Source organism: Protopterus annectens, chromosome 14.part0 (genome assembly GCF_019279795.1).
Source record: "Protopterus annectens isolate FY-2018-M chromosome 14.part0, PAN1.0, whole genome shotgun sequence".
Lineage (NCBI taxonomy): Eukaryota > Metazoa > Chordata > Ceratodontiformes > Protopteridae > Protopterus > Protopterus annectens.
In genome coordinates this window covers 1,085,959,544-1,085,975,545 of record NC_056748.1, presented here as the reverse complement: position 1 = coordinate 1,085,975,545, position 16,002 = coordinate 1,085,959,544, and positions in this window count along the sequence as shown.

Below are 16,002 nucleotides of genomic sequence, written 5' to 3'. Positions count from 1 at the left end.
CCATTAGTTCCACAGGGTCAGTCCTGGGGTACATTTTTTGTTTCCCATCCATAGACCTAAGTTGCAGTTGAATATGGGCAGTCATGAACTTCGTTTTATGTGGATGAGGAGTCTGTTCCACAACAGCAGAATCCTCTGTGACATATACCTGTCCATCCAAAGAATTCTGTTGATATTGCAGAAGAGGCTTAGGTCCCTGGACCAAGTATTTTTAATGCCATCGGTAGTGGGTAGGAGGATGCCTTGTATGCCTGACACAGGTCTCCTGTTATCAGTCTGTAGGATACCGAGTATAGTGACAGGGCTTTGAGTCAGTCCATGTAGGACATGTTGTTAAGGCTTTGTATCCTTTTAGTAAGGTATCTCTGAGGGTATTCCAGTTGTTGCATGTGTCTGGACACATAGATGCCTAAGGGGGCATTTTATTCAATGATTGACCTAATGAGGGCTGAGTACAGGGGGACAATGACATCAACAGAACTAGAGACAATCCTCTTGTTTTTAAAGCTGTGCAATATAAAAGGACTTTCTTACAACAATAAACACATGTTGGTCAAAAGTTAGGTCACTGTCCACATAGGTTCCCAAATCCTGAACATCTGGGTCAACTCTTAGGGGCATGTTATCAATGTAGTAGTAGTTCTCTGGGGTGGATGATTTCTCAAAGGATACAGTAATACATTTTTTGGCATTTAGTTTCAGTACATTTTTTGGCAACATTTATTTGAGACAAGCCTTCCTGCAGGATGGCTAAGTCATTTGGGGATTCAATGACTGCTCCTAGCTTACAGTCATCTGCAGCATACTTAGTCATCCAGAGCCCTTTGGTATTGGCTTTTACTTCAGAAAAAGGCTTAAATGCTTTTATGCTTAAACTGCTTTAAATCGCTTGCCCTCACTTAAAAAAAAAAATAGAAAAGAAAAACAATCTCAGGAGATTCCGCCTGTCATTCTAACAGCCTCTGAGCAGCTGGCTTACTTTTCCATGATCATGATTACTGTTATCTTCTCTTGTTCCTGTCCTCAGTATCATTTTTAGCTAAGGGCTAACACATTTTTCTATAGTAAATGTAGTTGGAAGGTTTGGAGACAAAGCCAGAGAGGCACGATTTTGTTGGTTTGGACATGTGCTGCGGAGGGATGCTGAGTATATTGTGAAAAGGATGCTAAGGATGAAGCTACCAGGTAACAGGAAAAGAGGAAGGCCTAAGATAAGGTTTATGGATGTGGTGAGAGAGGACATGCAGGTGGTTGGTGTGACAGAGCAAGATGCAGAGGACAGGAAGAAATGGAAACAGGTGATCTGCTGTGGCGACCCCTAACGGGGACAGCCGAAAGAAGATGATGAAATGTAGTTGATTTTTCTGTGTAGCCTGCTGCTGCTGTGAATTTTATTATGGTGGATAAGTCCAAGGATTTAAGAAATGTAAAGCCTACAGACACAAAATTCCCTGGATGACCCACATTCCTTGTGTACTGTCTAGGTGTGGCACAGCTGAACTCAGACTGGGAAGTGTCTACCTTGTTTTGTTTGAGAGTGTTACAGGGATGCGGGGCAAATTAGTTCTAAAGCACCTTCTTCCCACTAAAGTGGGAATGTCTGCTCTTTCTGCTTCACTGGAATCCTCTTTTCCAGCCAGGAAAACTGAGGAACCTGGACCATCACATATAAAGTGGGAGAGAAGCCTAAAAGGAGAAGGAATTAGAAAAATGATCAAGGAAATGCTGCCTGGATCTGTCAGAACCTTTGTATCCTGCTGTGATGTCTCAAAAGTGTTTGGATCTGGAAACTATTCAGATTCATTCATTGATGCCTCGCCCACACTTCTCACCATAGACAGTGAGTTCTAGACTCTATTCTCCCTTCCTGCAGGAGAGATGTCCCTCCTGGCCACATTCAATGGCTTCATCTTTTAGGTCCATTAGTTCCATAAGGAGCCTTACTGAAGTAAATATCAACAGAATGATGCAGAGGTTCCTCTGGAAGCAAACTCAACTGGAGATCCTCCCAGCCTCATGCCCTTCAGGTGCTATGGCTTCAACCCTATCCACGGCTCTGTTGATGTCCCCAATTCCAGTCTGGCCTTTGCATCTGAAGTTCATGGATCTGAGCCACCAAAAAACACCCACATCAGAACTGATAGCCCTTTCAACCTTGATTATTTCCCTTATTCATTTGACTCCAATTTTGTTGGATTGGGAGGTGTCTCAGAGGCAAAAACCTGGAGCCGAGGCTTGATGGGTGGGGATCGACTACAAAGTTATTGGAGCCATCTAACCCTCTCGACATCTCGTTATCTGCCTCAAAGCCTAGGTGGGTTGGAGAGGAGTGGTCTCCTTCTCTTTTCAGATTGGAGAAGTGCTTCTTTGACTCCTATCACATCCTTGGATTTTGATGCATTTCAAAGAGATCCCTCAGACTAAATTAAGAGTTGTCTCTGCCGTGCTTGACTGGCTGTGTCCCAACCCCCTTTGAATACTGTATAAGAACCCCTACATTCTGAATGATGGGTACAGCAAGCCTCTTTTAGCCTTAGGGTACTCAACATGTGAGTTCCCAGTTTGATTCAGAACCATCCCTGGAAACCCAGACATGGCAGGGTCCTAAGAAACAGATGTGTAAAAGGAAACATTTGGACTCCTCCTGAGAGCTGATCACAGAAGACACAGATTTGGATGACTGAAAAGGGTCTCCATGATCCCCTCTGGAAGAAGTTACCTTCGGTAATATTCTCAAACAGTGAGGGGGTTGGTCCAACAATATACCCTCTTTTGAGGAGTCTGTATTCCTTGAGGCTTTTGGGGGTGGCTCTTCTACATCTTGGGTGGTACTGCCCACTAATTCCCTCATATATCTGGTGGCTTAGTGGGCATGGAAGGATCCTGATATGGTGGAGTCGATTTCAAGAGAACTGAACAAGATCTTGGTAACCCCAAAAGACAGAGCACACTGATGCAAGGGTCCCCTGGTAGATGCCATGGTTGTGGTGGCAGCCACTAACAAGGAACTCTTGGAAGTGAGCACATCTGTCCATCCCCCAACAGGAAATCAAGGGCTTTGGACATGTTCAGGAAACAGATGTGTCCGGGACGATTGTACTTAATGAGTTGAACATCCTTGTCCCTATAACACTCTTTCAGAGGGACCTGACCAAGGAACTTACCAAGTCCTTCTCAGGTAACTTACTGGCAGACATCCAGAAAAAAATGGAAAAAAAATTTGTCATGATCATGGATTACAGTGTGTACGAATTGTTAGTATGCTACAGTGTAAGGTATGTAACAATGTAACAAAGTATGAGAATTTCACAGAGACATTTATGCCTCAGTAAAAAGAGAAAAAAAAATTCATAAAATAAACTTAAGAACAGCAAGTTGCACCTGTTTTGCACTGATCAGACATTTGGTTTTAATTTAAAACTTATTTCAAATTTTATAGCAAAGAATTCACAGCCATTTGCTAAATGAAACAAAATACCTTAACAAATTGACATATTTAGTATGAGCAACAGTAAATTCTTATTTCCTTGAAACTCCATTGTATTGAAACTGCATCTGGCAACTCATTAAACTACAAGAGATCTGCTGGTCTTCAGAAAGAAATAGCATATGATGAAGCTCCAGTTAGTGGTTATGTGAAGGGTGCAAGAATTCAAAAGACAAACTGCTAACAGCCTGGGACAGCCCACTGGACATAAGTGTTCCTTTTCAGGAGCAGCACAGGAGTACTGTATGGTGAAGTGACTTTGTCAGAGTCACACTGAAGACAAACAAAGGTTGGGGGAATCAAACTCTCTACCACAGTAAGCAGTTCATGAACAGCTCATAGCTTTTCTTATCTGCACTAAGTGCCAGACAAACCTTTGTAGCCCAAACACAGTGCATTTTAGATGTGAATGCCTGCAAAAAACAAGATAGATTAAAATACATTCATACTTAGAATATTACACTCACAGACTTCATGTTGTTCCATTTATTCACATAAACACACTATCAACAATCAAGAAAACAAGGATTAAACCCAATGAACATGGTTTATATGGTGAGGTTTCTGTTTACTATAACCGATTCCTTCCTTTACACCATAATTACTCTGGGATGCAGGAACCAAGTAATTATATACACACACAGATGTGATCATGAGTTGCAGCCCCTTATATGACTACATACACATCAGGTGTTTTCTTGTGATCAAATGAATGAGCAATTAGATAAAAAATGACCTAGAAGTGTATTTCAGTTCATTAACCCATTGCACCCCCATGTCCCCATGCTCTTAGTTCAATAACTGGAGGCAAACAACCAAAACCAGGAACAGATTTTAAAATAATGGGTGCTAGCATAGCAGGTTTTGCATTAGCAAATGTTTTCTGAAAAGTATGAAGTTTGAAAATCATGTTTGTCACGTATTTGTTTACCAGGTCATCCTACTGGATTAAGTGATCCTTTTTCAGGGGTGGCCTATGAGCACTGTCTGGTTATGTCATTTGCTCAGTGTCACAATGTATGCAAATGAAGGTGCCAGACAAGTCCAAAATCACTTAAAATGTTACAAGAACAATATGTGCTGCATGCACATGCAACCTCTGAGCAATAAAAATATGAAACTGACTGACAGTAATCTTTAGTGATTAACCAGAAAAAAGAAGTTAACCAGGAACTGGGCATAAATACGAAGCAAAATCCATGATAATCTTCAAAACTGGAGGCAACCAAGAGGCAGAATACTCTAATTCATTTAAGAAGTTAGGACTACAGATTTTGCATCAGCATTTATTTTCTGAATATTTAAACAACAAAAACTATGAAATTCTAATAACTGGCATTGTTGACTGGCTGTAAATCTCAATGATTTTTAACCCTCAGTGATTTATCAGAAAATTATGACAGGAATAGGGGAATTACAGTTTGTGCAGAGGATTAAGTCTAAGTTCTTAGTGAGCTATTTCCTGTAGTCATGTATACAGGGTTTGATTCTTTCTGCCTCCATCTGCCTGTTATGTGTTTCAGAGCAAGTCCATTAACCAGACACTTATGCATGAACATGTTTTCTGAAATGATGAAAAGTAAGGCATTGACTTACCTTGGACATCATGGGTTTACTTCTGGATGTCATCTGAGGTAGAAGACATGCACACAGACAGACATACCTGCACACACATGCATGCACACACACACACACACACATACTGCTCTTTGTTCTGTAGCCCTGACTACATTTCTTCCCCTAGTCCAGTGTGGAGCAACATCATACTTCGATTCAAATGCTTCGAGCCATTTGTTCCCCTAAGAATGTTCAAGTAGTTCCAAATCACTCTGCAGTTCAGATCAAAAGGCATCAATAGGAAAGATTGTATTCTGCTCTCAAATCCAAAAGCACTTTGAAACACTGAGCTTGCTGAGAAGCTGTGCTGAGGTGGACTGGTTTGAGAAAAAGAGATGAAATTGGAGCACTCATGGGAGCACACAGTTTCTCAAGGGGCACATACCCCCATGTAAAGTTGCCAGTGTCTGCAAATAAACCTCAGTTTTCATGATTATCATACCATTTCTATCCTTGAAATTGTGAGTTCCTTAATTTCTTTGCCAGTTTCTCTAAATATAAAGCAAACAACAAAGGGGAAAGAGGACACCTGCTTGGTTTTATTTTTCAAACACAGCTTATAGGAGGGGAACGGTCTCAGTTTAATTCTTGCCCAGACCCTTCATTAATCCTCCTAATTAACTTTATTATTCTATTAGGGAATTCAAATGCCACTATTGCTCTACTCCTAAAATCGTAGGTGATGCAATCAAATGCTTTCTCTGCATGAAGACTCACCAACAATAGTAAATATTTTTTACATCCTGTTTCCTTCTGGATCATCCTTCTTCTGTTAATGATGTAAAACATTTGTCTACCTTCAACAAATCTACATTGATCCATATCTATCCATTTTTGCAACACCTTTCACTTTCTCTTAGATAGTATAGATATAATTATTTAATAGTCATGGTAGAAAATTGAAACAGGTCTATACAAAGCTGGATCTGAAGGATCTTTACCCTCTTTACTGCCTTTGGATAATACATTCACAGCAACTTTTGCTCAAGATGCCGGTACTCACCCCCTTATAAAGTACTGTAGATCTTTAGCACTTTCTTCCCTTCCAGCTTACAAACATCTATAGGAATACTATTTGTTTCTGGAGACTTCTCCATTAATAAATTAAACATCACAGCTTTTATCTAATTTCTTCCTAAATAGGCTTCAACTGTTGAACACCGTCTTCCTCTAACCTTGGCAATGTTTTGTCTTCCATAAATATTTCCATTTGTGCCTTTTCTTGGTTTCCACATCCCTCTAATTTATAGAAGTGTTCATAAACATCTGAAATATCTCTAACACCTCTATAGGATCTCTGGTTATTTTTCTTGTTGTAGGCTCCCTTTGTCTTTGACAACCCTTTTTGCTTCTTAAATCATTCTGATAAAAGGTTTTGTGCTATGGAATTATCAAAGATATTTGTTTAACAGCAGCCGTTCTAAAGTCATGCATATTATTCACATACTGTCTTAATTTCCCTTTAGCATTCTGCAGTTTCTCCTTTTCTTGTTATCTGAGATTTCTCTTATGCTGCTATCTCATTTTTACTTAATTACTCTGAATATTTGTTTTAACTTTTATCAAATCATAATCTGAAATAGTTATTAGATGTGTGTCAAAGCTGTCAATTAAATTTACATGTGAACTATTATTTTTATCCAATCTAACTCCATTATTATACTTTAGAAGTAATATGTACATTTTGTCCATATTCCTACAACTTAATTCACATCTTCCATACCAAATATTCTCATGTATTTCTTTTGAAATATATCCATGATACATGCTCACTATTGCAACTCCATAGATACTCTTCCCTGCTGAAAGCTTATTATTTCTATCAAAATTCTTTTAATAGCCATTTTAGATAGAATATAAATACATGCCAGTATATTCTCCTCCTCCTCCTCCTCCTTGCCAATAACCCCCTTACTACCACAAATCTACTATTACTGTTTTTTTTCCCTCTTCTATCACTTTTTTAAGTTACTGTAGTAATCAGTTATATTAATTGCCTTTCACTTTGTCCCTGATATTCTACTGAATGACCACCCTGAAATCTTTTCCTTGTAAAATTCACATGCTCATTGCTACCTTAAGCAGCATAGCATAGCATTGCTATTTTCACCCTGCACTTCTTAATATAATTCAATATGCTCTGCTTTTTGTTTAAACCTATAGGGTCATTTACACACTATGATAATATGGACAGAGTAGCCTTTATGATATGAAACTATTACTCCCACCTATTTTACATGATGGTTCATTTGAATGTATATTTTCAAGTTTTAGCTTACATGCACACAGTAATATTTGACAGACTGTTCTCTTATATAGTTGCATTATTTTATCTCCATTAAAAACTGTGTCACATTTTCAACACGTTTTGCTTCAATTAAAACACTCAAGCAAGAAATTAAGTAGATTTTAAAAATTTCTGCCTTTGTTTTTTAACTTACAATAAACACACAAAACTATATACATTTTCAAAAAAATGAAGTTTAGCCCACCATTTAGGAGCAGTTGCCCCAAAGTGATGGCTGGATCACAGACACTATTTAGTATAAAATTAAAGTTAGTCATGCTGAAGTGCATGTTAGAGACTGTGTTCACATTTGCACTAACTAATGTCTATTAATTTCTTATGTCTATTCCCCTCCCAGTTGTGAAAAACAGATTGCATGCATGCTTTTAGGAATAGCCATAAAAAGTGCTCTGGCTACTTTTAAATAAAATAATAAACTGTGCAGTGTAAATTAAATGCATTAAAGTACTAAGGCTGCTGGGGAAGCAGTTTCATTTATTTTTCGATGAACTGTGTTGCCAGTGTACCTTTAAATGTTAATTACACTATAGCTTGTACATTTCACTCACCGTTGTTCAGTGTTCACATTAATTGCTTGCACCTGCAGACCTTTTGTCTTTGAGTTAAATCAGTTAGTAATGAAAAAAGTACATTTGCAGATGCATGGAAGAAGCTTTGCAAATTTCACTCAGAACAAACTGTGTAGACCTCTCATGATGAATTACTTCCATCAGTAGAATTCTTGTCTACTACTGAAAGCCTTTGGTAATGAAAAAAAGTTGCAACAAATTTTCAGATTTGATAAATAACTAACATTGCCCACATATTTCATTATTTTATCTTGTTTTTCAGCCTATTTGCTTAAAAGCTCTTGTGTATGAGAAATTATCTTATTTCTACAAATAATGTAATCAGTGCATTTCTACATGCCCCAGCAGCCCATATGTCATTATATTAACTTTAACGTGCTTCTGTCCATCATTTCATACCTTTTACAGTGTAAAGCCTAGATACCTCATAGCAAATAAAAAAATACTTTCCTGCTTTAGTATCTTTAACATATATGGCAGTCATTGATAATAAGACTACCTTCCACCTCACATTTAAAATACCCCCTGACTGTAAACTGTACACAACTACTTTACAATTTAACATGCAATATATGTCACACATTGTTATACAAATATTATAAGACTAAAACTGTTTTAGTTACAGTTACTTCATCATTCCCTTTGGTGTCCTTTTAAACATTAATATCATAACGTCGGGTATATTCAGTTTTTATTGAATTTTTTACTGGGATAGTCCAATGGGAAAAAGAAAGATATGCCTTTTTAGGGGAAGCCCAGGGAGAAAAACTCCAGAAAAATTCCAACATTACATACATAACTTAGTCTCAGAGGTATACAAGTAATAAACAAATATACAAAATGAAAACAGAGTATCATTAATTACTTGAAGCATCAAGTAATGAAGTATGAAACTTGTTCTGCGGAGAAAAGTTCTGGAAAAAAAATTACATAAAGGACATAGTAAACAGAGATATAGAAGTAATCAAGAAACGCAGCAGTTAAAAGAGTATCATTAATTATTGACTGCAGCATCTAACAGCTATGAGACATAACTAGAAAAGAACTTGGTAGAAGCAGAGAAAAAGGGGAAATGAGAATTAGTATTAAAGGGTGAGAGAGAATGCTTTGGGATATGTAGAAGGAAGAAGAGAAAAAGGTGGAGGACAAGGAGGAAATATTGGACCAAAGACTAAAGGTATAGTGGCTGGAAAGAAAGGAAGATGCTAAGAGGTTCGGGACATTTATCATCCAGGAGGTGTGCATATACAGAGCCAGGTATCTTTTAGGTATTCTGTTGTTTGTGCCTAAAAAGTGTTGGTGTTTACTGTGTTTTTAAGAATGAGAAGAAGGGAGTTCCTAGTTTTGACAAGAAAATATGAGTACAAAGAGTTACCAGCTGCGTTGTTAGCTTTTAATACAGTTAACATTTTGTCATTGGATCACAACTCTCTATCTGGGTTATAAAGTTGGGAAGTATTTTTCAGACAAGTGCATTTGTGTGGCTAATAGAATTTATGGGAATGACTAGTTGGGAAAGTGTAAGGGAATGCCTTAGCTCTAGCCACTTTGTTTTTTTAAGGCCAGACAGTGATGTATCCTATAAAGATTATTGGTAGGAAATGTTGACATCTTATTACAGCACTGTTTCAAGAGTAAGAGTTGAATGGATTGTATGTTAATCATGATGGGAGCAGCATAAAGTAGTGTAGGGATGAGAAGGCCTTGAGTAATACTATTTCTGGCATTATCTGTGAGGTATTGTTTGACTCTGTGGAGTGCATCTAGATTTTGGTGTATTTTTTTACTGCTTGTTTTATGGGATGATCACATTTTAAGCTTTCATCAATACTGACTCTTAAACTCTTAGTTTGAGTTACTAGTTCCATGTTGGTGCTGTTAGAAGAAGTCTACACAAATGCACTTTATAAGCACTTACACGAGTGCATGGTTTGTGCTATCCCTAACAGAATCAAGATGCTATCCTCCAAGAAAAGGAAGCCAATCTGGTGGTCCCCTGCATAAACATACTCTACAACAAAAGAAAGAAACTGTTGCAAAAAAGAGAAAATATCCCATGATTGGAGGAGCTCCCTGGTCAGCCTCAGTAAGAAGCTGAGATCCCTCATAAAATCCTCCAAAGCTAGTTACGAAAACAAAATTGCCACTGATTCTAAAGACAACCACAAATCATTCTATAGCTATGTGAAGAATCTCAATGGCAACACTCAGATCTGCTCTGAGTTACAGCACAATGGCACTAAATATACAGAATCAATTGATATTGCCAACATCCTGGCAGATAGGTTCAGTGCTAACTTTACCCCCCCCCACCCCCTAAAGGGCCCATCTCTATACCAGAAGAATGCAAGGTTCCTGTAATCATGGCTGCACAGGTAAAACCCACATTCTCCAAAGCCAAGAACACAGCATCCATGGGACCTGACAATATCCCAGGCTGCGTTCTACATGAACTACAGAATGAACTGGCACCCCACCTAAGCACCATGTTCAATCATAGCCTCACCTCAGGCTTTGTGTCCACTGAATGGCACACAGCAACGGTTATCCCACTCCACAATGGGGGAGCCACCACGGACCCCAAGAACTACCACCCCATTAGCCTAATGAGCCTGGTCTGCAAGGCCATGGAACGTATCATCATGGAACTTATACACAAAGACATTGGTAATCTCCAAACTCTGGACCCCACCCAGTTCAGGTTTGTAAAAGGCAGATCATGTCTCCTAAACCTGATTGACATCTCTGAAGCAGTCACCAAAGCTGTAGACGAGGGTAAGGTGGTTCACACAGCCTATCTAGATCTTGCCAAGGCTTTTGACAACATACCCCACTCTGGAATTATAGATAAACTCACTAAACTAGGTATAAATCCCTATGTCACAAGATGGGTTGCCACTGACAGAACCCACACTGTGAAAGTAGCAGACTCCAAATCCTACTTCAGACCAGTGACAAGTGGAGTACCACAGGGTTCAGTCCTGGGTCCTCTCCTGTTTGGTATCTACTTTTCTGAAATACAGGCTAACACAGAAGGTCTTTGACTAATGAAGTTCGCAGATGACTGCAAACTAGGAGCCATAACTGAAACTCCTAATGATGTGGACATCCTACAAAAGGGCCTCACTGAGACAGATGCCTGGTGTCAAAGCCATGGCCTCAAGCTCAATGCCAAAACGTGCATTGTCATCCCCTTTGGTAAAAACTCTGTACCATGAGTTACCACATAGGTGGTAGTCTACTTAACACCAAAAGTGTGATAAGAGACCTTGGGACACAGGTGGACAATAGTCTCTCCTTTGATAATCACATCACCACAGTAGTCAGGAAATCCTTCTACGTGGCACATCTCATCACAAAAGGTTTCTCATCCAGGAACAAATAGTTCATTGTTCCCCTCTACTCATCACTCATTAGACCTATTATAGAGTACAACACCCATTTTGGTATGTATCTCACAAAACATCTATAACAACTGGAAAGGCCACAGAAATACCTTACAAAGATTACTGGCCTCAAAGAGATGTCCTATGCAGACTATCTCAAAAAACTCCAGCTTTACTCCATCGCATATCACCTACTCAGAGGCGATCTCTGCCTAACATACAAAGCTATGTCAAACCCAGAGTTGTTAGACATGGTCCACTTAAAGAAATCCCAATCCCTCTGAGCTACACGCTCTAGGGACCTAAACCTTGTTGCCACAATAAACAGAACATGCTGGAGGGATAGATTCCTGTTCCAGAGACTTCCCATACTCTGGAACAAACTACCTATCTATATCAAACAAAGCTCCTCATAAGCACTCTTCAAGAAAAATCTTGATGATTGGATGGGAAATAGGAAATTCACACTGGGGATCACCTCTGTGGCTCTGCTCGACAGGGGCACAGGATAATAATCTTCTTGGGTGGCGAAAGTCAGGGTACCTTTTTGGCTAGGTTTGTATAGGCCCTAGGGCCAATAACCTAGTACCTACCTATGAACCTAAGTGACTTTGCAACTATTTTTGTAGTTAGTTAAATGCTTTGGAGTAAATAGAATCAGTTTTGTTTTTTAGGGTTAAGTAGCATCTGTGTTTCAGACACAAGCTATTGACTCAGTAACTCTTAGATGGCGGATAACAATGTACTTGTAGTGGAGAATGTACAGGCTGGTGATAAAGAGGGTTCTGCCTTGGTATAAGGAAAAATGTTGCATTGTAGTACCCAGTTCTGGGCTCATTGGTCTTTAATATATTAATTTCAGATATAGTGGTAGTGGGCAGTGGGTACAGTATCAACCTGTTGTACATGATGACAATCTTGGGCAATAGTAGAGAACAGAGATATACCTCATAAACACTAGAAGAAACTTAATGGACAGATAGGTGGACATCTTAACTCTCTGCAAACAAATACAAGGTGTTGCATGTGGGGTATAACACCCTGGGAATAGATTACAATCTGGGGGTGTTACTGGACTATGCAGATCATGGGATAGATCCAGGGATGGTAATAACTCAGCAGAGGAACAGCAGGTTCAGAATGAAAAGTAGCACCCCGAGTTAACAGGATGCTAGTAGCACCCCGAGGTAACAGGATGCTAGTAGCACCCCGAGTTAACAGGATGCTAGTAGCACCCCGAGTTAACAGGATGCTAGTAGCACCCTGAGGTAACAGGATGCTAGTAGCACCCCGAGGTAACAGGATGCTAGTAGCACCCCGAGGTAACAGAATGCTAGTAGCACCCCGAGGTAACAGGATGCTAGTAGCACCCTCAAGGTAACAAGATGCTAGAAGCACCCTGAGGTAACAGGATGCTATCTATCATCCATGCAAGATTAGAGTTCAGGATCAGGGAGGTATTTGTTCAACTTTAGTAGACACTCGTTAGGCCACAGCTGAACTAATGTGTACAGGTCTGGAGTCCACATAGAGAAGAACCATGGGAGTGACAGGACACTGACAAAGGTGACCAGGGTGCTGAGAGGAATGTAGGGCCTGTGATATGAAAAGTACTAGTATACAATAGGAGGGAGACCCTGAGCTCTGAAAAAGAAGATGCATGCACTGAAACTGTCTCCTTGTAATCAACGACTGATTTCATCCATAACCTGGGTGCACAGCAGCAGGAAATATAACTGTAAACGGAGAATAAAATGCAGAACACAGAAGAATCAACAGTTGCAAACTAAAGCCAAGAGCTTAATGTTGTACTGGAGGAAGTTTGCCTCATGGAAAGAGCACTCAACATGTGAAAACAACTGCCTGAATATGTGGTAGGGTGAAATTCAGTAGGCACTTTTGAAAAGGCACAGCATATTTGAAAAAAAAGGAACAAAAGAGGAAGGACAACTGTGACCTTCTGACTGCAAGCTTGGTAGACAACTAGTCTGTTTCTGTCATGTGACAAATACATGCATGCATGGATTGTTTTATGAGCAAAAGGCTGATGTAACTCCAGTCTAGCTTCCTGGTAAGATGACTTACACATTGTTTTGACTTTTTTTTAACCCCAAATCTAAAGCTAATACATTTCTACTACTTTTAAAAATTCTTTTAAATACTCTTAAGTACTTTACTTTCGCCCATTTATGATACCCAAATAATTATCTTTTTCTTCTTATTATTATTATTATTAAGTAATGTTACTTCTGCCGCTGGCCTTAAGGGATTTATAAAAGACAGTCTTTATTTATTTTCTTTTTTTTCACCCACATTTTACCAAATGTCATTATCTCTTGGCTTGACTTATGTCTTTTTTTTCCTGCCTTCTGCCTTATACTTTATTTTATGTTTCCATGATCCATTATTTTATATCTACCAGTGTGTGTTCTACTATTGTAAATCCAGATTGTTATCCTGACATCTATCTGAACGTGTGTTTTTAAATTCTTCACCTCTGTTTAAATAAAGACATATTTCTCTGCTTATTAAAAGTGATTGAATAGGATGTAATCTTACTTTGTAGTTCTCTGCATTCATAATATTTAATAGGGTAAGAGATAAATGCTATGAGATGACATTATCGTAGATTTATGTGTAACCTTTTTGGTACTTAAACACCTTCCACGTGTGCACCATTTTTAATTCTCTTCATTATTTCATGTGCTTCAGCATTCAGCTTCTGCTTAATTAAATCCAGTTTAATGCCCAGTGCTTACTATGAACAATGATATTATAAGGAAAGGTTTTGTTTCTTTCATCACATTCTCTTTTGTTCTATGCTTCATGAGAATAAGTCCTGATTAACCTTTTATATCTTTTACTACATATAGCAGCTAATATTAGTGTTCTTACCTGTACTGTCTCAAACACTATCATAATTTTTCCATTCTTTAATTTCAAAACTAATTTCAACTCTTACATTCCACATTTTTCTGATTTGGTCCAAGGATTTTCACTCTAACTCCACTATCCAAATCTGCTACCTGTTTTACTGTTGCTAATGTTTGCATCTTGCAGAAATGCTACTTCACAATGTAATGCATAATTATGGTATTCTTTCTTTCTTTGTTTATTAAACTGTTAACATTATAATTTCATAGTCATAATATATGACTGTGCCCCTAAAACCTTTTCTTTTTTCTTTAAACAAGAAACATCTTTATTAAATTATCATTTACAACACAGGCAACCATAGACTTATATAAATGAAAATAAACTATATTGACATATTTTTAGTTGCAAACACATTATACATCATTTATAATCTATCCAGTCATTGTCAGTCAAACATTACAAAGTTCATTCAAATCCTGCCTTCTTTTAAACCTCATTCCTCCTCCAAAATGTTATTCTGGATGTATTGTTGCCACAATTCCCATTTTTCTATGTAATTTGCTCCTACCCTTTTCTAAAGATCCTATTTCCAGTCATTTTATCTCTGTATCCACTACTTCTAGTAGAAGTTGGTGTAGACATTGATTTCCATTTTGTAATACCTGTTTTTTTGGCAGCCACTATAATTAGACTCAGCAAGGCCTTACTATGTCTAGGCAATTCTGATTCTGTATCGTAGCTCAAAAACATAATTTCCTTAGTTATACCAACTTGCCCACCTAGTATTTCTGATAGATTAGTCTGCAGGGAATTTTTAATGTCTGCCAATTCATTATTCTCCCAAAAATATGTTTCCATTGGGTTACCTTCATTTCATCAACAGCTCATTTCACTGACGAGGAAATCAGCAAGAACATTTCACTGAATGTTCATTTCACTGACAACTCATTTAATCGACACTGATATATGACCTTTTCCCCACTGTAGTGTGACCCTGGAGTTAGAATATATAGTAAAGGGGGTGTGGGGGGGGGTAGCCCCCCCCACATATTATAAACATTTAAGCTATAGAGATGGATACTTACAAGTGCAATGAATAACTGTTTTGCAGAAAACAATATAAAACCAAAGTATGTGACTCCAGGGTCGCACTACAGTGGGGAAAAGGTTATATATCACTGTCGATAAAATGAGTTGTCAGAGAAATGAGGTTTCAGTGAAATGGTCTTGCTGATTTGCTTGTCAGTGAAGTGAGCTGTTGATGACATGAAGGTAAACCATTTCCATTTTATCTATTTATTTATTTATTTGACATTTGTTTATTAGGATGGTCTGACTGGGTCTATAGAACCCATTTTCAGCAGGGGCCTGGGGAGAAAAGCTCCACATACAGTACAATACAAATACAGTATAATCCAATACAATAAAGATTACATTAGAAATACTATACAAAAAATAAGTTGAAAGAACAAACTGCTACAAGATGTTGTAATATATTACTACACAGCTAGACAGTTCTATACAGTTAAAACATTACAGACGATAATAGTCACTCTCATCATACAGGATGTAGAAATAGCAGTCAGAAAGTACATATAGCGAGAGAGAGTTAAGAAGGATAGAAGCAATAAAGCCTGAGCAGCAGCTTAAGGATATGGTATAGAAGCAGAGAAGGAGTTAGAAGAGCTTTAGGATCTTGCAGTCTGTGAGGGATTGAAATGTGAGAGAAGAGGAAGACCTGAGCATTAGGCAGGCTTT